At 37.4% G+C, this 15,150-nt stretch overlaps 1 protein-coding gene across 1 annotated transcript in view; it reads left to right on the forward strand.

The window, feature by feature from the left end:
* Positions 1-15,150, forward strand: part of LOC131317798 (dammarenediol II synthase-like) — a 122,023-nt gene that overhangs the window by 31,585 nt on the left and 75,288 nt on the right. The window lies entirely within an intron of this gene.

Genomic DNA, 15,150 nt, shown 5'->3' on the forward strand with positions numbered 1-15,150 from the left:
CCTTCCTAAGAAGGACCACACTAAACTTAGTGCTCGATGTGTCCTCTGTGTTTTCTTGGGGTATGGTATCAATCAGAAAGGCTATCGCTGTTATGAACCTGTGACAAAAAAGCTGTATGTGTTGAAGCATGTTACTTTTCTTGAGCGTCTGCTCTATTTTTCCCTTCCTCCCAAAATTGCTTGTCACTAAGGCAGACTTGGTTCATATTGACCCATTTCCTTCTGAGGTCCCTTCTGAAGAGTACATTTCTACTATCAAAGTGTCCGATCTTCCTGTGGCGTCTTCTGCTCCCTCTCGGTCTACTTTCATTCCACCCTTTCCGTATGCATGCTCTCAGAATCGACACAATGCAGTCTCTCCGGCTCCTCCTCCCAGCTCTATTGATCCTCCCGCTGCCTCCTTGGACCCTGGTCCTGAACCTCGGTTTCCTACTCGTGAACTTCACCCACCGATAAGACTTGGCTTTACTAATACCTGTTTCTCTTCTACCTACTGCTCTTTTCTCTCTCGTATTCATACTTATGTTGAACCCAGGTCATATAAAGGAGCTTGTAATGATCCCAATTGGGTCAATGCTATGAATGATGAACTCACCGCTCTTGCTAAGACTCAAACTTGGGATTTGGTACCTCTACCAGATGGTAAGAATATCATTGGTTTCAAGTGGGTTTATAAAGTCAAAACTCATTCTGATGGTTCTTTAGAGCGGTATAAAGCTCGGTTTGTTGCAAAAGGCTTCGCTCAAGAATATGGGATTGATTATGAGGAGACCTTTGCTCCTGTTGCAAAGATGACCACAATCCGCACATTGATATCTGTTGCTGCGATGTACCAATGGTCTCTCTTTCAATTGGATGTCAAGGACGCTTTTCTCAATGGGTATCTATCTGAAGAAGTGTATATGCGGCCCCCTTCAGGCTTTTCTCACTCTCCTAATCTTGTATGTTGTCTCCGCCATGCTCTTTATGGCCTTAAGCAGTCTCCTTGTGCTTGGTATGAGCGGTTTCATTCTGTTGCACTGCAGATTGGGTTCCGCCCTAGTCAGCATGACTCAGCTCTCTTTATTCGTTAGCCTTCTGCAGGGATCGTTCTTCTTTTATTGTATGTGGATGACATGATTATTACGGGCTCTAATTCTGCAGCTATTACTGAGGTTAAGTCTCATCTGTTTCGCGAGTTCGAAATGAAGGATTTGGGTCTGCTTCGCTATTTTTTTCGATATTGAGGTGGCTTCATCCCCCAAAGGTTACTTGTTATCGCAAACTAAATATGTCTTTGATAGTCTTCATCGTGCTCATCTCACTGATGACAAGATTATTGATACTCCTCTTGAATTGCATATCAAGTTCAATCCTTCTGATGGTGTTCCTTTAGATGATCCTACCCAGTATCGTGAATTGGTTGGTTGTTTGGTCTATCTGACAGTGACTCGCCCGGACATCGCTTATGCGGTTCATATCGTCAGCCAATTTGTTTCTGCTCCTCGGTCTACTCATTGGGTTGCCTTCCTACGTATTTTGCGCTATGTTTGTTGCACTACCTTTCAGTGTTTGTTGATCTCTTCCAGTTTGACTCTTCGGGCCTATGCTGATGCTGATTGGGCTGGTGATGTTTCTGATCGGAAGTCTACCTCAGGTTTTTGTGTTTTTCTCGGGGATTCTCTTCTCTCTTGGAAAAGCAAGAAACAATCTATTATTGCTCGCTCTACTGCTGAAGCTGAATATCGTGCTATGGCTTCGGCTACAGCTGAAATAGTTTGGCTACGATGGCTTCTGTCTGATATGGGTGTCTCTCTTGTATCTCCCACACCTCTTTATTGTGACAATAAGAGCGTCATCCAAATTGCCCACAATTTCGTCTTCCATGAGCGTACTAAGCATATCGAGATTGATTGTCATTTTGTGCGCCAACATCTACAATCAGGCACGATTGATTTGCCGTTTGTTCCATCCTCGCTGCAGCTTGCCGATTTTTTCACGAAAACTCACACTGCTGCTCGTTTCTGTTTTCTTCTTGGCAAACTCTTGATGCTCTCTGCGCTTACCTCCTGAGTTTGAGGGGGGTGTTAATCTAGGGTTTTAGTGTCTCTTGTTATCTATTATTATTTTAAGGGTAGTTTAGTCCTTTTGTTATATTAGGTTTATCTAACGTTATTAGGGTTAGCCTATATAACCACTTTATTATTCTTGTAATCTATATCTTTTAAGGAATACAATACGTAGTTCTCTTCTCTGAAGTTTCACAATCAACTCCCTCTGTGGTATACAAATTGGAGTCCCAACCTGTGTCATCCAGTTTAAATGGTATTAGGTGTCAGACACAAAAGAACTTCATTTTTTTCTCGTTTAATGTGGCAAGAAAAGTGCCGAAGGCAGGGCTGGGGGAATACAACAGGTGCTAAGATATCAGATGCGATAATATCCAATATTTCTACATAAACAGTAACAGATCCAATGTTGTGGAATATAGGAAGTCCAAAGTCAAGGCCCAAACACCATAATATCATAGTTCAGAAAATTGGCAGCTCCAGGAAATCTGTTTCAATTCTACGCTGATGCAAAATGTGAAATGTCTAAGCAAGGAAACATATAGAATCTTGTAAAGTTAGTATTTTGTTGGCAAGCTACAAGGAAAAATAGGTTGGTTAACTCAGAGGCCTTTAGACTCTTTATGCAGAAAGTAGAAGGCAAGAATTCAGCTATACTTGTAAACGGAATTCTGAAACATGTTGGAGACAAAACAAATAAACAAGTAACAATAACAATTATGACCATGAGTTGATACCTTAGCAATTCCTTCGAGAATGTTAACCCCCAAAATATTGGGATTTTTCCTGTTATAAACGCAGTTCGGCATAATCTAGAGAAGAGATGGGACAATTGCCTCTTCGGCAGCTTCTTTCTTCTTTTCATCCTTGAGATTGTCAATGTAGGCCTTAAACTGATCAAATAAGTGATAAATGATACCGGCAATGAAATTCATGACACCAGCTTCATCCGCAAGTTCCCAAGTCTCTGGCGCCACTTTAACATCTAAGGCCAAGATCATAGCAAACTCCTTTTCTTCTCAAGCATAACACAAGCTTTCATGACATCCTTCTTATGCACCGGGCCTATGCTGATACCACTAACGTGTATGTTTACAGCTGGGGAAAATTCCAGTAATGCTTCTAATGATCCTAAAGTAGAGGCCTGAACGCACACTCCCTCACCACTTTTATCAATCCTGCTCAAAACTGACTGCATATCTTCCAAGGCTGATTCCTTGACGTCTTCAATATCATCATGAGGCCCCAGCACATACAGACCGGTGCCAGCAATCGCATGCTCAAGGCCCTATTTTTTAATTGAAGAAAACAACATATTCTGTCAACAGCAATTCAAAAAACCACCATGAAAATCAAGAAAACTAAGAGTGTGAGAAAGATTGGGAGTTGGCTAATAATCCTTGTGATCCCGATTGTAAAAAGCAATATCAGTTGGGGCTGTCTACCTATGTTTTAGGCTATAAGGGTAGGCATATTTGAGGAGCATGTAAAGAGTCAGAAGTCTTAGATGTGTGGTAACTGGTTACAGCCGAACCTCCACAACTTGAGGTTTTTACTCCCATCACCTCGTATGATGGGTCGACAGCTGAGTGTTGAACATACGGGCAAGAATGTTGGACCACAAAGAAGGTATCATATCCAATTTAAGTTGGGCCAACCTCGTTCTGGTTTTGCTTTCCCCAACAAAATAAATTGAGCCTTTGTGGAAGGCAAGCAAGGGAAAAAAGGTGACTAAGGATAACACTATTATAACTTTTTAGATATTTACATCACCTGCGCAGTAATCTTGATACCCTGAGCAGCCTTTATTTCTTTGTGATGCAGATAGGTTCCTTGAAAGAGGACAACTACAGGTCATATATATACTTCATTGGAGAAAGCAACAACAATTACCTCAAACTAATTGGATAAAACCAAAAGCACCAATAACATATAGCTATGAATCACCACATTATTCTCCTTCTCGTCCTTCAAATCTTAGACCAACCTAATGGAAACATATTCCCTACACGTGGTATGCTGAACAATTAGTCTTAAAAGTTTTGCAAAACACCAATTACATAATGGGATTAATCTCGATCCCACCCGCAACGGAAGCACAACCAAAAGTAAACATGCTCAAAAGGACACACAATATTGCGTGGTTCGGCCTCAATGCCTACTCCACATGGGAGAGAGAGAGAGATTCACTATATGAAAAATAGGAGATTATAATGTGAGATGAAAAACTGCCCTCGAGCTCCTAACACCATGGCTCTATACAATGTTTTTCACTCACCCACACATCTCTATGTTTCCCTCACATCTATTCTCCTTTCACCTCACGAACGGGGTACCTGGCAGCTCCCGGAGAGGCTGCCCTCTTTCCCACTTCTCTATCTCTATTCTCTCTACACTATCTTCACCGCACAAACCCATTATCTATCCACAACATTGGCACTAGCACAAAAACTCTTCAACTGCCAAGAAGGATCTAGAGCCAAGTACAACAACCTCCACAAATGCTCCAAGGAATAGCCGGCCATTTACCCACTCAAAGTATTTCCAAAGAGCAAAATAACTTAGACAATTAATGCACAACAAACGACCAATTTCTCTTTTCTTTCAATGCATTCACTCATGGACGAAAACCCAACATTACATTGGGGGAATATTTGACTCCGGACTTCGAAAAGTTGGCAGGAGAAAACATCAAACTATCCTTAACTATCAAGAACTCAAACTTCCTGGATAATAACCTCATCACTCAAAAAAACCAGTCAGCTCTCAAAAATTTAACCAACATTGATTATATACATATGTAACATATCCAATAAGAAAGGAGTAGTTGCCTCATAGCATAGTTATTTAGAGTACAGTCATAACTCTCTTCCTCAGATTGAGTTTCTGATATGAGATGAGGTTGCAATATTCCATTACTGACTTCTCAATCTAGCAGCCAATTCCATGTCCGTGCTATGCTTCAGTCACTTCTTACAGAGTGAGCTAGCAGTTTTCCAATTGGAAGCTAGAAGAAGCCTAGACATATTATTTACCCACTTCCCAGGTTACGGCAGTTGTAACACAGACTACCAAAAAATTTATTTCTAAAACTCAACCAAAGACAACATAACAAGTAGTCAACTTACTGCCAACATGATTTAAACTGGTAAACATATAAAGAAAAACCAGTTCTTCCGAAATGATTTTAACCATTTACACACCACAGATTATACTAATCCGCATACCACACACACTGTAGACCCAGTGATGGAGCAACCTACTCATGAACAATTCAGGCATCAAGTCTTAGCAAACCCATAGAATTGCTAAACTGGGAAAACATCTGAACCGCTGACCATTCGACAGAGCTTGTTTACGGTACAGATTCATATTTTTATTATTCGGCATAGCCAGTGGACAACCCTCTAAGTAATCAAATCTGTTGGGCCCGGAGTGCTCCTATAGATTTGGTTACACAATGTCACTCCCTGCGACTGCTCTAAAAACAAACTTGCGGGTGCGATGTCAAATGCCATAAAAGACTTAATTGAAGACCTCCCTAACACCAATTGGTTTTAGGAGAGATGGTGGAAAAGCAGTCTAACAAGTGGTATCAGAGTCAAGAAGTCATGGGTTCACGTCGCAAGAGCGTTATCGTGAGGGAGGGATTGTTGGGCCCGGAGTGCCCCCATGGATTTAGTTACACAAAGTCACTCTCAGCAACCGCTCTAAAAACAAACTTGCGTGTGCTATATCGAATGCCATAAAAACTTAATTGAAGCCCTCCCTAACACCAATTAGTTTTAGGAGGGACGGTTGAAAAGCGGTCCGACAAAATCTGACAAAATCTTACGTGCATAAATGAAACTCTGGACACAAACATTCACCACTACTAAACGATGAAGTAAGATGGAAAGCAATATACAATAATCACAGGTAAGTGACTCCAATGGTTATAGCAATTCCCACATTATTATTCTCCACAGGTAGGGATGAAATTAACCGGAAAAACCGAACCGAGCATTTTTTAGTCAATTCGGTCGGTTTTGGTTTTGATTCGGTTCAGTTTTGTGAAAATTCCAACCGATACTGTTAAAGGGTCTATACTTTTAATCCCCATCGTTCATCTAATCTTGTACTAATATACTCTAGATTATATCCCCATTTACGTTTTACCTCTGACTTGAAAAGTCGGGAAACCAAAAAACCCTAACTTCTCTTACGCTTACCCAGCGCCTCTACAACAGTCATAATGGTGACCTCATGGCCAAAACCCAATTGCTCTTTTGCGAAGTAGAAACCAATAAACGGCCTGGCCAATACTGTTGGGAACTATTGATAATTAAGGCCCTACTCCGCTAAGAGAAAATAATTACTTATTTTTTGAACTAAAAATAATGTACTGTGAGAGATTAATCTGTTTCGTAAAGCGAAAAATAATTACTTAAAAAACAAGAACAACGGGGCTTAAGACCTTCTCCTTCTTCTTCTCTGGATCAGTATCCTTGACCTTGAATGAGGAGAGAGAAAGGCATTTGATTTGGAGGTTATTTGTGAAGCCTTCCCTCCCATGATTTGTAAAGCCTCCAGTGCGAAATGGGGAGGGAAGAAGAGTGAGGGAGAGAGATCTGATAGAGAATTCAGAGCCATTACGGCCGCAACTTTAGAGATGATGGCCACGACCTTTGATTTCGTGGCCACAAGTTTGACCTAGTGGCGGGGACGTATAGCTTTAAGGTGACAAATTGGGTTTTCAAATTGGACTTTTTTGGGCTTCTTGCACTCAATTGGGCTTGGCCTACCTTGTTTAGAAGTCCAAAAACAATTGAATCAATTCCAAAATAACCTTTCAAAATAGGAAAAATGACGGTCCAAGACTTATTTTGATAATTAATACCCTCCAAGGACATGTTAAGAATATTTGTTAATGCTAAAAATGTCCTTAGCAATTATTAATTATCAAAACACGTCATTAACCGTCATTTTCCCTTCAAAATATTTTAAATTACCTCAGACGGTTTTCTTGTAAAAGTAATCCAAGATGCTACTAAATAGTTTGAAATTATTTTCTTTAAAAACTAATTTTATGAGAAATTGCTCAGAGGCTCGCGGTTCCACTACCTCGTTTGATAACCCGACTAGCTACGATGGGATTGGTAATGAGAAAAGATTAGTAATGAGATGGAATTGGTAAATTGTATGTTTGTTTTGCATCAATTAAAAGATGGGATTGGATTAGTAGTTCCAAACTCATATTTGTTTGCAAATGTTAGGATGGGTTTCAAAAATGAATTGACAATTTTGTCCTTGGCATTTAAAACTTTTTGAGCTAGGCTTCATTTCCCATAAACAATTTCCATACTTGGTTTAACAAGGATAGTTTGGTACTTTTGCAATAGCAAGGTTGGGATTGGATTGCAAATACCAAGTTCCAAGGGTTATTGCTAATACCCCCAATTTGGGGTCTTAGTAGTCCAATCGGACTACCAATCCGAACCAATTTTGTGAATCAAACACAATATTGCGTAATATAATCTCAACCTTATCATGGGGGTTGGGATTGGATTACTAAGGTGAGGGTATCAGCAATCCCAACATGGTGAACTTCCAACCAACTAAAGCTAGTTCAGTTGGTCAGAACTCTTACATCTCACTAGGAGGTCAGTAGTTTGAGTCTCCCTACTTGCGTGTGGGTGTTCTTCCCTTATAAGGCTTTTTCTTTCTTTATTTGTCTCTACCCTATAATGGGCTTATTTTTTATATTGGTTGAGTTATTAGGCTTGGTTGTCTCATGCACTCTCGCAATTGATGTAGTGTCCCGGGTTTGTACTTTATACTTCATATCTGATGTAAGGATGATGCTATGATATCCCGGTCATTTTGGGGACACCATAATTTTTAGCATAACTTCACCATTATGAGCATAACTAAAACTCATTACAAATATAACAAAACTCAAACAAGGCATAACCAAAGAATATCCAAAAAACCAACCAAGACATAACCAAACTCAACCAAGGCATAACAAACAAGTTATGCCTTGTTATGCTTATAATGGGTTTTGGTTATGCTCATAATAGTTTTGTTATGCCAAAAGTTACGGTGTCCCCGAAATGACCGGGGACACCAAAGCCATTCCCCTGATGTAAAATGATCTCTTCTATCGATTGACAAAAAAAAAAAAAAAGACATGGTGAACTTCTCGCCCTCGGTAAAGGGTCAATGGGTTGAAAAGGTGATAACATAGAGAATTATTCAAAGGGAATGATCTCGGTGTCTCCACCTATTTTGGAGACACCGTAATTTTTGGCATAACAAAATCATTATGAGCATAACCAAAATCATTACAAGCATAACCAAAATGGTATAACCAGCACCATAACAAGGCATAACTTGGTTGGTTATGCCTTGGTTGGTTTTTGGTTATGCCTTGTTATGTTCTATTATGCTTGTAATGATTTTGGTTATGCTGTAATAGTTTCGTTATGCCAAAAATTACGGTGTCTCTAAAAGGGGTGGAGACACTGAAGTTGTTCCCTTATTCAAAACCTTCAAGCAGATATCACTTTAGAACTTGTTCAGGTACGTTGGTAATATTATTATCATGAGGACACGCCCCAACAGAGCTTAGGAAATATGTATAATCCAAATTCGGGTGTTTTTTTCTCATGTTTATCGGATACTAAATTGAAACATGATCCTTATGGATTGATCTTGAGATAAATGAGTTCCAATTCAACATGCATGTCAATTCATTTTTCTCGAAGATAAATGTGTTTCTATAACACTTGTCAGTACGCCAATCACATCGATCATATTTGTTAGAATTGATATTGTCAACGAACTTTACGAAATGATCTACTTTGATTTATGGATCAACGGATCAACAACTTTATGAGATTTTTCATCAATTCACAACCACCCTCACCTTCAGATTTTGTCCGGTCGAGTAAAAAATCGCACACTAGACTTGAATTCAGTGTACACTGAGCACCAAACTTCAATAATTGAGGAATTGACTTTTTTTTTTTATTGGATCAATCAAAAAGTCCGAAACATCAAAATCTTTATGATGATTACGGCAGAGGCCAAGGCCCGATCCGGAACTCATTTTAAGTACTTATTTTTAAAAAAAAAGCAATTTCAAGCTCAAAAGTAATGTGTTTACGTAAATAATTTTTCTAGCAATATAGATCTTGTTTGATAGATCTTATCGAAATCTTTAATACGGTGCAAAAAAAATAAAAAAATAATTTTTTATTTACATTATTTTTTAGTTTAAAAATATGAAATAAGTACTTAATTTTTAAAAAGGTGTTCTGGAACGGGACCTAATTCTTTTTCTTTTGGGAATCCGTTATCAATATTCTCTATATGTATTTTTTTTTTTTTTGCTAATAGAAATAACTAGGGTGACAAATTGAACCCGGACACATTAACAAACTCATACCCACCCAATAAAAAATAGACCCAACCCAATTCATTTATTAATTGGGTTAGAATGAGTCCAAACCCAGCTAACCCATTATTAGTTGAGTCTTAATTGGGTCTCAATTGAATCAACTTAAATGACCCAATAAGACTTGTAAATAACCCAAAAAAAATACTGAACGAGACTCTTCTTCTCCGACGGCATCAGATTCATCATAGTTTATGTACTCCATTGTCCATCAACCGACCGAAGTGATTCTTCAATTTCCCAGCTCTCTCTCTCTCTCTCTCTCTCTCTCTCTCTCTCTCTCTTCTGTGTATATTCAATCTTCTGTGGATGGTTTGTTTCCCATAAAAACATAATATAGGTTTCACACTTAATTTAAATGGCGTTCATTTCAATTGAATCCTGTTTATTCAATTCTTCTATGTACTCCATTGTTCATTTTCAAAGTGTCCCGTAAAGAAGATTTATGGCACTAAATCTTATGCGTCCAAAAGTGTTTTAATCGGTCCGGATTAAAAATCAATTGTGACCGGTAACAATTATTTTTGACTAGTCAAAATTGAAAACACATCTCAATCATTGATTGCGCAAATAGATGGGTGAAATTGTATGTATTCACAACTCTGCCGTAAATCCCTCCAAGGATCCAAGATTCCAACTAAACCGATTTTACTTGAGATAATTTCGTTTGGGAATTAGTTTTCGAACAGTTTGGTCTGGAAACACCTTACTAGAAACTGATTTACTCCATGAGATTTGACCAACAATTCAAGGTGTCTGAATTTAGTGGAACACCAGCTTTTAAGATTTGGCTGACTGGATTCTCGTCTTTTTCTTTTTTTTTTGAAGATAAATTTATGAGGCCATGGATTTGGTCATTTTAATGTATAGGGATCGTATGGCCATTTTAATGAACCTGGTAGTATGGTAATCAAGTGTACAAGGATAATTTTTTTCATTTTATTTAGGAATAATATGGTAATTTTAGTGTACAAGGCTATTTTAGTCATTTAGATATACAAGGGTAATACGGTCATTTTAGTGTACAAATGTATTTTAGTCATTTTAAAATTTAATATATATAATTGGGCTAATAAGCGGGTCGAGTTTGATTTTAAATAAATGGGTTGGGTCGAATATGAGTAATTGGGCTCATAACTAATGGATTTAAAATGGGTCAATGACCCATCAAAAATCCAACCCACTTACAACTTATCCAATTTGGCCCAAACCCGTCACACACCCCTATAAAAAACCCAACACTTTCATAGGGAAACTATCCAATGCCCCTAAGGCACCGTCACGTGATGCTCCAAACTCTTTTCTATCGCACATTTGTGTGGTCTCCACAAGCACCGCACAAATATGTGATAGGAAAGAGTTTAGGGCACCCCATGTGGTGTCCCAGGGGCATGGAATATTTACACCTTTTATAGAATGGCAAATGATCATGGTACAAGCAGTTTTTTTTTTTGGGTCAATCGATAGAAAATATTTTTTTTATATCAAATATGAAGTACATAATATAAGTCCGAGACACTACATCAATTGTAAGAATCCACGAGATAACCAAACCCAACAACTCAACCAATACAAGAAATAAAGAAAAAAAGAAAAAAGAAAAGCCCTATAAGGGAAGAACACCCACACGCAGGTGGGGAGACTCGAACTCCTGACCCCCTAATGAGATGCAAGAGTCCTGACCAACTGAGCTAGCTCCATCTGGTTGTGATACCCAGCAGTTTGCTTGCCACAATTTAAAAATCGGCTTCCAGTTAAAATCATCAATCATTGGGAGAGTTAGAATTTATAAAAAATTGTTGGGAAGTTCACTATAGCATATTTGTAACCCACTAAATTCACTTCTAAATTTCATAACCCCTCTAGTCCACTAATTAGGTTTTGGTGAGGCTTTAAGTCCAATTTAATTAAAAAAGGAATTAGTTCAGGACCAAAATACCCTTACTTTTAAAAACTGTTAATCTGATATATCTCACTCCTATAAAATCTCTCATATCCCACTCCTATAAAATCTCCCATATTCACGTTGTTCCTATATCCAAAAGGGAAACAGAGTCCAAACAAGAGAGAGAGAGAGAGAGAAGATTACCCTTTCCATTCAAATCCCATATTTTTAGTCCATTATCCGTTCTATGTTTGAAATCCCAGCAGTTACGTTGGAATAAAGCGACAAAAGATTCTCGTTTTCTGATACACTGTATATAACGTAATTGTACATATATAACGTTATATACTCGTTTATTAGTTCTCATTTAACGTGTGATACTTGCATTTTATGTTATATACTCATTCATCGGTTCGCATTTAACGTTATATGAGTTTTTGAAATCTTTTTTTTTATTATAATACAAGAACATATAACATTCCACGTTTACATCTGAACGTACATATATTAACATAAAATGGTATATGTTCTATAATTTTTTTGAGTTTCGCTACACAAAAACTCCCATATAACATTATGTTTTTATTTTATTGAATTGGTCCGCGCAGCGGCCTCAATGACTTGCTTCGAGTAACAATATATGTTCTTTTTTTGTCGGGAGGTACACAAGTCAACAGCTTTCATATAATGTTATATGTTTTATTTTTTTGGAGTTTCACAGCATAGAAACTCACATATAACGTTATATGTTTTACTTTATTGAATTGGTCCGCGCAGCGGCTTCATTGACTAACTTCTGATAACCGTATATAAATAATCTTATATATGTTTACAATGCAAAAACAAACAAAGAACTTTATATGTGTATTATTTTGCCACATAAATAAATACACACAAAAAAACGTAATAAGTGTGACAAAAAATAAACATATAGCCTTATAACATTATACATGAGATTCTGTCCTTTCTAACTCTAAAAAAAAAATGGGAAAAAAAAGAAGAGGAGATCTTGTAACTTTTTTCCCTTTGACGCCGTCGCCTTCTTCACGGTCAATTTCACATGTAACTTAATATTCTTCACCCCTTGAACAACTGCACAAATAATAAGTCAGTAAGGCCGCTGCGCGGACCAATTCAATAAAGTAGACCATATAATGATCAGAATTTGATATAATCATATCTACTCGCAATCAAAACCCTAACTTATATATTATTAACTGTTCAATTGTGCTTTGCTAATGAGTTCCTATATATACCTTGAACTGGACTCAGTTACCAACATTGATATAACCATATATAACCCTATATATTTGTTGAACAGAACATCATATATAATGTCTCACGAGATAGTAGATCGTATATAACGTTATATAAATCAGAAACTATATATACATATATGCAAAAGCGACAGAACATCATATATAATGTCTCACGAGACACTATATTGTATATAACGTTGTATAAATCAGAAACTATATATACATATATGTAAAAGCAACAGAACATCATATAAAATGTCTTACGAGACAGTAGATCATATATAATGTTATATAAATCAGAAACTATATATACATATATGCAGAAGCAACAGAACATCATATAAAATGTCTTACGAGACAGTAGATGATATATAATGCTATATAAATCAGAAACTATATATACATATATGCAAAAGCGACGAAGGGCGACGATCGACGACGAAGGACAACGGCGAGGAGGAGTGCGATGTCAGCGACGAAGGGCGATCGACGACGAAGGAAGTCTGGGACGTGGGTTGATCTCTGTTTTTCGTCCGTTGATCTCGTTGTTGGAGTGACGACGGCAATCGAGTGCTTGACGACGGCGACGGAGACGACTAGAATGGTCGAATAATGGCGATTAGCGTCCAACTAGAACAGGCGAGGAACGGAGAAGAATGTCTGACTGAATCTGGGTGAAGAACGACGATCTAGTGCTTTTCTCGATTCTTCTACGGTTTTTCACGAAAAGTATAGTTCTTTCTGGAAAAATAATAGTGGGGGGAGGGGGGGAAGGGGGGGGAGGGGAAATGGGTTTTGTACTGGATAGTTCTTTCTGGAAAAATAATGGTGGGGGGAGGGGGGGAGGGGAAATGGGTTTTGTACTGGATTGGAGGGAAATTTCCAGGATAGAGAAATTTCAAATTGATATTTTTGAAATAAATGAAAAAACAAGGCAAAAAGATTTTTTAAAATAAGGGTATATTAGTCTAAACATGGTTATTATATCTTTACTAATAAGTTAGTGGACTTAAGGGGTTTTGGAATTTAGAAATGGACTTAGCGGGTTTGGAAAGTGGTATAGTGGACTTATGAAAAATTCTCCCTAGAATTTAGACTCACAAGTGTTGTTTGATGGGTGTCCACTTATATTGTTGCATGTTGTGCGTAAATTGTCGAAATGAAGATTTAGTGTTAAATAGTCACATAACTGGATTTACAATTACAGAAGAAAGCTGGATAGAGCTTCCAATTGTAGATAAATTCATGAGTTTTGTTCTTTGCCACAAAACTGAAGGCTTTATCCAGCTTTCTTCTATTTTTGCAAATGAAAGCAATTGAGATACTCCTATTATAATAGTTATGATCTGTACCGTTTCCTTTTTTCTTTTTCTTTTTTAAAATCGTAAAATTTACATATTCTGCATATAAACTTGAAATGTACCGATAATTATTACTCCCTTCGTACATGTTTTTCACTACCGGAAACAGCTAACAACTTGATTGTAATAAATTCTTTCTTATAACTTATTCCCTGCCGAAAACGAAAACGCCCCCCTAAAGGCTCAGTTTGGAATCTTTAGATGGCAGAAATATTGAGGAAAAATGAAAATATGATGTCATACTTCCATGATTTCAACAACGTTTGAAAGAGACATCAATAGGAATGTGATGTCATACTTTCAAGATTTTCACGTTTGAAAGAGACATGAATAGAATTGTGATTCCTGATGACACAATCAATCAAGAATTACATTATTAAATTGAGTGGGAATGTGATCTCTCTCTTATCCCATGAGAATCTTTAGATTAATGACTCAATCAACACCAAACCAAACCAAACCAAACCGAGCCTTATGTCCCAATCACTTGGGGTTGGCTACATGAATTCTTTTCCTCCATTGAGCTCTATCAATGGTCACTTATTCACACAAACCCATTGACTCAATCAACAAAAAAATGAAAATGTTGACTTTGATAAATTTTCAAAATAATTAATTCTTGCGTATGATTAATGAATTAATTCAAACACCGAAATAAATTTACTTCAGACATTGTATTCTTAGAAATTTAACTTCTACTAATCATTTTTCTATTCCTACTCAGGAAAATTCCTAGGGATTTGATTCTTGATAATCATATTTCCTACTGAAGGTTTCGACCATCCATACATCGCCATATTGTAACTCTTTTGAAGTACAATCAAGGGTAATTTTGGATACTATCCAATTATAGATTTTTGATTTTTTAAGAGGGAAACATTTTTGGAACATTCTTAAATGGATTATCCAACTATAACAATTAGGAACTGAAGGAGCATGTTGTTTGGACATCAATAATTTCCACGCCATATTATACATTACATTAGTGTTGAAAAAACATTTCTTTCATCAAAATTGGAGGTGACAGCTTACTCTCCTCCATGCGACTCTGCCTTCCTCCATGTGATGACTCTGCCGCTCTCATTAACATACGATATGGGCATGCATTTATAACATTTACCAGAGGCGTAATATTCATCACCGAGAGACGTACTCC

This window comes from Rhododendron vialii, chromosome 2a, assembly GCF_030253575.1.
Source record: "Rhododendron vialii isolate Sample 1 chromosome 2a, ASM3025357v1".
In the NCBI taxonomy this organism is placed as follows: Eukaryota; Viridiplantae; Streptophyta; class Magnoliopsida; order Ericales; family Ericaceae; genus Rhododendron; species Rhododendron vialii.